Source organism: Pelecanus crispus, chromosome 19, assembly GCF_030463565.1.
Source record: "Pelecanus crispus isolate bPelCri1 chromosome 19, bPelCri1.pri, whole genome shotgun sequence".
NCBI classification, from domain to species: Eukaryota; Metazoa; Chordata; class Aves; order Pelecaniformes; family Pelecanidae; genus Pelecanus; species Pelecanus crispus.
The window spans coordinates 7,186,345-7,195,820 of record NC_134661.1 but is presented as its reverse complement, the minus strand read 5'-3'; positions in this window follow the sequence as shown (position 1 = coordinate 7,195,820).

The following is a 9,476-nucleotide window of genomic DNA, read 5'->3' as shown; positions in this document are numbered from 1 at the left end:
TGTGGTGGCAGCAACACAGAGATATGACTCTTACAAGCAGTTAAACACATCCTCACTATAAATCAGAAGGCCTAGGCAGATGGCAAAGAGTCAGTGAGACTCAGAGCTCATCCATTAAATAGCTTACCCAGTTATTAATTACTAAATTACTGTTTTCCTGACTTGGAGTGTAGTTGATTTTCTTACAGATGACTGGATGGAAAGCACACTTGTGACACAACTGGAAGCCCAAGGAGGCTAGGAGAGGACAAGATTCTTCTTGACCTCAAAGCAAGCATAAACATCTCAAAGGAGTGTTGTCCATCCATTAAATAAAAATCTTTATTTTGAGGCAAGCAAAATGTCATATGTACTAAACCTTTCCTGTCCTGCTTTCAAGGAGAAATCAGCGTTCTAGACATACCAAAACAATAATGTCTGATGCTTCCTATGCTGGCACTGAGTAACAGTTGAGCACTTCAGAGGAACACTTCCAGATTACTGCAATGTTACAGCAATTCCAGTGAGTGTTTCTGGGTTTTGTGCTAAAGGTGTCAGGTCTGGTATTCATTTGGCTACCTTGGCACTGCAAAACTCACAGTGGAACATTACTTGGATACAAAGGAAACTGTTTCGATAACACTTGGAAAGTTCGAGAGAATTCAGTTTGACTTTAATGCTAAAGCTGACTCAGAAAGACAAGTGTATGTACATTTCATGGCAATTCATGTATGCAATATCCTAAAGGGTTCAGTAGCTCTGCTATAAAATGTTTAGGGTTCAGCAGTCAGAAAAGGTTGAAAGCAGTATTCTAGATCCATTCCTTTGTAGAAAATCCTCCAGAAATGGAATCTTTTAAAAACTTAACCATAGAGACGGGTTTCATTCCATTTTCTCTTTGTCTAGTGTTATTTGGTAATACGAAAAATGCATTCAGAAAAGAGAACCAAGCCATTTCTGGAAAAAAGAAAAGCTTTCTTAGGAAACAACCTTCAAACTATGGACTCCTAGTGCTTTGAAAGTTAGGTAGTATTAAAGGTATTAAACTATCTGGAGATATTAAAGTGTTGCAACGGCAGCTACACTTTCATCATCCTTTCAGGAAATGGTTTCTCTTGGTATTTGAATTGCAAAAAGATCTATTTACCATTACAGAGAGTGCTTAAACCAGGAGCTCTGTTGAGAATTTTAGCCTGGGCGGTTAGCAAATACGCAGGACCGTGCTGGCACTTTTCCACTGGGGAAGAATGCAGGCAAGTGATGTCCCTCTTTGGTATCGACCCGTTTCTTTACAAAGAAAGTGTACGAGCCATTTATGGTAGCAATAACAACTACAGTCAGCTTCCTTACTCAGAAATTTCTGCCTTCCTTTCCTATCCTATCCACACTGGAGGGTCATTCCATATTTTCCCCGCCTTCCGCGTGAAACCCGGCAGCTATGCACAGACCCGGGCGTACGCAGGGGCAGCGACTGGCCTTGTAGCCCGGAGGCTGCCCGGCATTCCCAGACCCTGCAGGGCAGTCCCCGGCACTCACCTGGGAGTGCGTGCGGCGGCTGCGGGCTCCGTTTCCCCCGGGGGCTGCACAGGGCAGGGCAGGGCAGGGCAGGGCAGGGCAGCCGGGCGGGGAGGGCTCCTTTCCAGCGGGGTTTCCCCGGGGCGGGGGCCGCTGCCGGCTCCTGTCTCCGGGGCTGCGGCCGCCTCCCCGCGAGCACCCCCGACGCCCCGGAGCCGCGCTCCGCCCCGCCCCGCTCCCCGCTCCCCGCGCCCCGCTCCCCGCTCCCCGCTCCCCGCGCCCCGCTCCCCGCTCCCCGCTCCCCGCTCCCCGCGCCCCGCTCCCCGCTCCCCGCTCCCCGCTCCCCGCTCCCCGCGCCCCGCTCCGGCGCTGTCCGGCGCCCGGTGCTGAAGCTGCCGCCCGCCCCGCCGCAGGACCGCGGCCGGCAGCCCCGGGGCAGAGGAGCCGCCCGTCGCCCCCGGGGAGCGACCTCGCCCCGCCGTGAGTCGGTGGGGTTGGCGGGAGGAAAGTTTGCCCCCCAGCAGGCTAGGCAGAAAGGGAAGCGCTGCGGGAGATCGCGCCCCGCGGCCAGCGAAGGCAGCGGTGGTGGAAACAGGTTGTCGGGATCTCGTCGTGGGAGGAAGGGGCGGCTCTGATCACCAGCTAGCCAAATCTGGGCTCCGGGAAATGGAGACGGAGCTGCTGCTTTTCCACCCGGCGATGTGCTGAAAGAAATGGGCAGCGAATTACTGCAGGAGAGCTTTGCTCCGAAATCGCCTCTTCCCCGAGGAAGCTAATACACGCCCTGAGCTCTTGAAGTTCTAGCAGTTGCTGGCTCAGCTTGGCGTTAACCACAGCAAGTTTCATCTGCGTGAGTCCCAGTTTGCAGGGGTCAGGCAGGTGATTTTTTTTTTTTTTTTTTCTCTCTGCTCCTCTGCGTGTACGTGAATACTGAATACCAAAAAGTCTGCTTGAAAGCCTGGGAGAGCTTGAGAAAAGCCACGGTGGACAGTTGTGGTGTTTTGGATATATTTGACACAAAGTACTGCCACCACTGCTTGAGAGATTCCTATGGCTTGAAGGTAAGAGATACGTGTTGATGCTTTTCTTCAAGAAATCCAGATGTTGTGAATATCCTGGTGAGGGAATAGAGAGAACAGTAGCTGCTGTAATCACCACTGCCTAGCAATGTAAATAAAGACAGTAGAAAAAGAAAATATTTGTCATTATACCAAATGATGCACTAAGCTCTTCCCTTCTGAAACAGAGTAGATGAAAGCGAGTTTTTGAATTTAAAAATGCAGACTGTCTTAATTTTTCTTCTGAAACACTAACTGCAAACCAATAAACAATTGTTATTAAATGCTAAAGAGGCATTTAGAGTTGCTAAGAAGCTAGGATCATTTTTAGAAGTTTGATGCTGAACATTGCTCTCACATAGACACAATGGAAATAGAGTGACAGGGAAAAGTGTAGGAGGAGGATGTGTAGATAGGATATAATGTAGGTACATTCCATTCCCCCAAAGAATGAGATTGTTCAGTCAAATTGTTTGAAGGAAAACACTATTTTTTCTCTTCCGACACTCATTTCTTTACATACAGCAAAACTTGTGTCCCTTAAAATTTCCTTCTCAGCACCAGTCCTGGTGTTGAACAGTCTTTCCCAGTGAAGGATGGGAGATCTGTCACCCTTTCCTGAAGAAGTCCTGGAAGGAAATCTTTCAGAAATACTCCTCTGAATGTTGCAAGTAGATTTTGTGCAAGGTTTACAATAACCTTTGTGGCATGAAGGAAGTCTGAATTGTTCCTATTTGTATCTTAATATTTTTCCGTTGCCCTTCAGTTATAAGTTCCACCTGTTTTTTCGAAACCAGTGGAAAACAGGGATTTAAGGCAGGGAAGCAGACTCTAGGATTGTGTTGGGTCCTATTCAGTGCTGAAGTATTTTTGTTCAAAGTTGTTGACTGTAGGTGGTTTCTACACAGATAACACATCCTCACATGTTAATTCTCAAGTCTCTCTCAGCCTGACTTTCCCACATGCAAAGCATGGATCCATAATGCTAGCAGCATCTGGAGCATGAATCACTGTTCTTCAAGTAGAGTTCAAAGTCAAAAAGAAAAATAACTTGATGGTTTTATAAATAACCATCCACAGTATTATAACTGGTCAAATAGGTTACACATGCAATTCACTGCAAAATAGTATGAGTTATATTTCTTACGTGTTCAGTGTTTCGTGGACTTGTTCTTTAACTACACAATGGTCTTAAGAACTCATAATCCTATGCTTATTGGGTTTTATGTCTTTCGAAGTAAAAGTCCGTGAATTGCTTGTAGCAATCTAGAAAAAACAGTCCATTGACAATATTGCTAACTCCATCAAAGAAGCGTAAAAAGCACTGTCCCTGTAGTTCTTTAGTTCTTGTTATTTTTTTTTTCCGTTTAACTTCTTTTTCATACTATGGAAATTCTGCTACATTAGAACCTTTATTCTTTACTTCCCATACATCTGAACAGAGTTTTTGTAAAAGTACTTTCCACCGATTTATGCACCATGTGATTGTCTTTTGCTTCCATAGAGAGTGTATGGCATGACAGGCAAATATGCTGGAGAGAGAAAGAGAGAGAAGGGCAGACTTCAAATCTCCTGACCATTTGAAATAGTAACATCAGGAGGAATAACTGTATGTTAGCAGAATTACAAAGATGTGAGTTTGGGCCCTGCCTTTTCCCTTAATATTTCTAAAGATAGCTATGGAGCAGTTACCTGACATGAATTAAGTGAATTGCCTTACATGATATGTCGCATATCACAAAATGCCACCCAAATGCATTTCATGCGGTTACATGTACATAAATCCATTGTGTAAAATCTGCCATGCTATTACATTTGCATATAACTTCCATAGGCACGCATGCATTGAGGTTGCATGCGTGTAAAAAAAGAGTTTCAACTTGGTACGCTGTAGCATTTATAAAGCAAAAGTGAATGTTTCAGACTTTAAAGAGAAGCATGTGAACCCTCAAAAGCCAGACGAGGCTGGGTTAGTAGTATAGGTTATATTGTAGTTAACATGGATCATACCCAGAACAAAACAGCTGCCTTTTTCCTTTACATTTTGCTTCTGTGTCACTTTCATACTCTGCATGAAAGGCTAGGTCATGATAAGTGGTCACATAGCGTCCATCATGCCCATCCTGATACTGCTTCCACAACCTAATCCCAAATCATCGTGAAGCCCACTGAAGTGAGTAGGTTACAACTGCATAAATCCGCAAAGCAAAGGTGATTTATATATATGCACTCCTCTCACAAGGGAATCACGGCTTGACATCCACTCACTCTGCATGCAGTGCTTGCATGCAAGGCAGCAAGCACAAAGATTGCACTTTAATCTTTTCCAGCTTTGCTTAAGTATAAGACACCCGCCTGGGAAAAATACTCAGCTTTTCCTTTAATGGCACTTCATTGTTGGCTCAATGTATTCTTCCTCATACTCCCTCAGGCTAGCAGACTCAGGCTGTTACTACCATTAGCAAAGGCTCAACACACCGGTCAGTTGATAAAACAAGTTACAAACATGCTGGTAAATGCAACTGGAACACAACAGCTGTATTCTGCAGCTAGGTTGAAAGGTCTGAACAATGGCACAGAGCAGTGAGGACCCGTGACTAGGATATGCCCCCTCAAAGAAACAGAAAGGCCTAGCACATAAACTATGTTTTTCTGTGTGTTCTTCTGCAAAAATCCATCCTTTGTATTAAATCAGGAAATCTTCACCCTCCCACCCTTATTTGAGCTTATAATGCTTACATTTGGATGCATCTCAAAATTCCACAGACAATTGCTCTTTCCACGGTACAGTTTACTCTTAGAAAGTATAATTACCCGGTATGCCTCTGTGTTCATCACTGGATAAAAAAACCCCAAACTCACAAGGCATTGCCATATTTTAAAAACCCTTGCTGGTGAATGGGTCATTTTAATCCTACTGGACAGATAAAAGTCCACACTATGTAACAGCCAAATTGCCCTGTGACTGTGAAAACCTTGAGGACCAGGTATGAACTGACTTGTGCCTAGGCTTTCTCATCCTTGGCATCCAAGGTATTACATGGAATTATCTGCTGAAGCTGCCTCTGAACCTGCAGGGAGTATCTGGATGGAAACAAAAATCAAGCTTCCTCCAAAAGAAAGCAGAATTTCATATTACTTGGAAAACTTTGGACATTGTTATTTCCACCACGTAAAAGAAGCTGTGGAATGAACTTCAAAGCCCTATGCTCTATTTCTACAAAGCATTTGCTTGCTTGTCTTTAACACCCTTGTGCTAGACATACCCTTTTTCTCACTAGCAATATTCTTTGACAAATATTACATACAAATTCTCTAAAACAACAAGGAATGTTGAAAAATACTTATCTTTGAATGCACAAGTATTTGTAGCTCTTCAGACATGAATAAGATGGATTTAACTCATGAACCTTACAATACTTTCATAATAACTTTTTTTTGATTTCACTCTCTGTGCACAGATTTCTTCTGAACACTTAGGAAACCTGGAAATGAGTGTTTGCTTTCTCACATGCACATAACCGATATTTCAGTGCCAGGAGATACAGGACAGGGAGTATGTTCACATAACATGTAATTTAGCTGTAAAGCTTCTTGCCACAAGATGTCTGGAGGCTAAATGTTCCTAAATGTTGTTGACCTAGGTGCAAGGGGACACTAGGCAATTTCAGTTCCAAGGGAAAGAAGTCCACTGATCATTAATAAATGCATAGTAACCACACTGGCTCAGTAAATACCTGAGATGCAGACAGTTGGATGATGGGAGAGTACTTGCAAAAATATCATATATACTTTCTCCATTCTTACACTCTTGCCCAGGCGATAGCTTTTGGATACCATTGGAGAAAAGATGCTGAACTGGTCGAACTTTGTCTGACCGCTCAGGGTTAATTTTTAAGGCTACAGGAGAAAATATAGTAGGCTAGATGTTAAAACATATTAAGGTTCGGAATATAGGGAGGAAAGATTTTGAAAGATTTGTTTGGGATCTAACTTCACTGTATTTTACAAATAAAAAATTTTACTAACTGTATTTGCTTTGGCTAACTATTTAGGAGCACACGAGACTGATCAATTTGTGTCAGGGTGTTGCTAACTAGATTCTTTGGGAAAGGGGGAGGCAATTGTTTAAGTCCTGTCAAATGCATCATTCCTTGTGCTGTTACAAAACCAACCTATATTCAATCTAAAATGATTGCTAATAAGGATTAACTCCTCTACCAATTGTTCCGCTTCAATCATGTTTTCTCTTGCCGTCCTTCATCTGGATATTTTTAGCATTATAATTTTTTTTGAGATGTGACTATGTGTTCAGTTGCTTCTTCTCTGTACATCCCTCCCAATTATCTTGGTGGGTATTTTTCTCTCAACCCCCTAGAACGGGTTTATTTCTGGTTTACTCTTCCCTGTTGGTTTCCATGTGGTTATGTGGGAGGCTGCACATTCTTTATCAAAGCAGAGAACCATGATTAGTCCATTCAGAAAATGTAAATGCAGCCTTATGTGTTATGTAGCACTGGAGAAAAAGAGATAGACTGTAAGGAGCAATAAAAGCAGTCAATAATAGAACACAGTGTTAAGCCCTGTAGGTAGGCCTGGATGATCACAATGACGTCCACACTTCAAATTTCTAATGGAGCTAAATAAACATACTGAACCTGTGTACTGCTGTCTGGGGAAAGCTAATCAGAGTGCAATCTAGTCCTGCTGAAGTAAGTGAAATCCACCGCGATTGTGCAGCCTTTGCAGTTAACATTCATTTTGATTTGTATCTCCCTTTCTGTACGTGTTCCATTATTTATCCCAAATTTCAGACTCTGTAGCCTCAGCTGTTTCTGTCTGAGATGTCCCAGGAGCTGGAAACACATTTATTAGTTGATAAATACATGTATTTGATTTTGCTCACTGCTTCAGGTTGCCAACTGCTAATGCTAGGGATGTATTGGCAAAATCAACACTATTGAGAATTCACTGTGCAATTTACAGCTTTATAGTAAAATGAACTCTTCACCAACATCTCAGGTTTTTGAATCATGCTCCCCTGAATGCTGCAGCCGAGACACTATATGTGAAAAGTTAATTTTTTTACCTAATATATTACACCTTGTAAATTACTTGTCTAAACTGAATCCTCACCCCAAACACTATTTAGATATCTCAGGCGATTTTGAGTTTTAGCAAATTAAGATTCTGTCTGTAACAGGCAGTCTTCTGACCTCCTGTTACTTCTGTATCTGCGTATTTTGAGCTTTTCCATACTTGTACAACAGTCCAGAAAAATGTGATTACCTCCAGGATTACTGAAGTCTGAAGTTAGATTTCTAACCTTTTTATCCTTTTTTTTCTGGTGACCACTCCAGGCAAGAACACCTTTGAGTTACAGCCTTATCTACATGCCTGGCAATCTAGCGCTCTTCTGCATCAGAGAGAACAGGGTGCCTCCAGCCAGCCTGCTTTCCTTTAGACATTTACACATGGATTTAGGAGTCAAATTTTAGTCACCCGTGCTTGAAAAGCTACAATTATAAAGGTCTTCTTAATATAAAAAGCATTAAAATTAGAAACACATCCCCCCACTCCCCCATAATATGATTAAACACCAAGAATTGCCCTGGTCCCAGTACATGAATCATTTATCATCCCCATGATGGGATTATGGATGCTTTAAAAATGTGTTTGTGATTCTACAGGAATACTTAGCTCACCATGAGTCTGCGTGAACAGGCTAGGCATGTGAAAGCTCCTTATCTGCGCTTTCTTAATGGCAAACTGACAATAATGATCTCAGGTTTTCATTATCTTACTAGGCAATCAAAAAGTCAACATCAGAATCCCTACATGATTCCTACATGTCCTTATTATTGGTTTGTTTTCATTTGTAAAGCATGCATCTCAGGTTGGTCATGATCCATGACCGGGGATTCTAGACCTCTGCTAGTGTAACAGGAGGTTATTAAAGCATTACAGTTGTTATTATTATTATTTTACAACTGCACACAAAGTTACCAGTGAACCTTTAGTTTTTCCCTAGTTTTTCCTCTCTAGGAAGCTAGACTAAAAGAGCAGTCTTGTCCTCAAATCTTGCAAATAGTTGTGAAGTAGGCTTGAGTACTTCCAAGGGTAGCACTGGGGCAACTGTTAGAGACAGAGGCAGGTGGAAGGGATCCCGGGGTGTGGATCTGCTTCCAGATTGAAGACAAGGGCTGAGAGTAAATATCAGCACATTTGGTCACATGCAGTTTCCATCCACATTGCTGGCTGTTAGTCTGGCTATAGCTCAAGGTGACTGCATGGCACTTTGAAGAAGCTGACCTTAGAATATCTATTAATAACTACAGGACTTCCTTCATATCTGTTAATGAGTACTGGGCATTGGAGTTCTGCCTGTAGATATTTCTGAGCACAGATCATACGAGAGTAGGCTAATGCATTTAAATTGCAAGGCAGGCATGCTCTCAGGGACTCCCCTGGGAGCTGGGTCAGGCTCTCAGAGACACAAGACTGGGTATTGAACTAGCGGCACATAGCTCACTGGCTTAAATAAAATAACATCAGCTTTACACAACTGTGTATTGCTAAGGGTTGCATGTTTCAGTCACAGAAAGCCTCTCCCAGATCTGTCCTGGCCCCTTGTGTTCTGAAACAGTCTGTGGCATTGTGTGGTATGTTTTGTATTCAAAATAATCGGAGGAATCAATGAGTACTTCGCAGGATAAGGTATCACACTGACAGTCACGACTGCATCGCAGTGAGAGCTTAGTTGGCATAGACGTCTTTTGAGCAAGATCTGAGGAAATTGGGAAAATTTTACTATCCTTGTTGCAAAAGAAAGTGTGCATATAGAGCAAATTTGGTGGGAAGAGGCAGCACTCTCTTAAATGTCTTATTCTGACAGCCCTCATCACAACATTGGTTCTGGAGAGC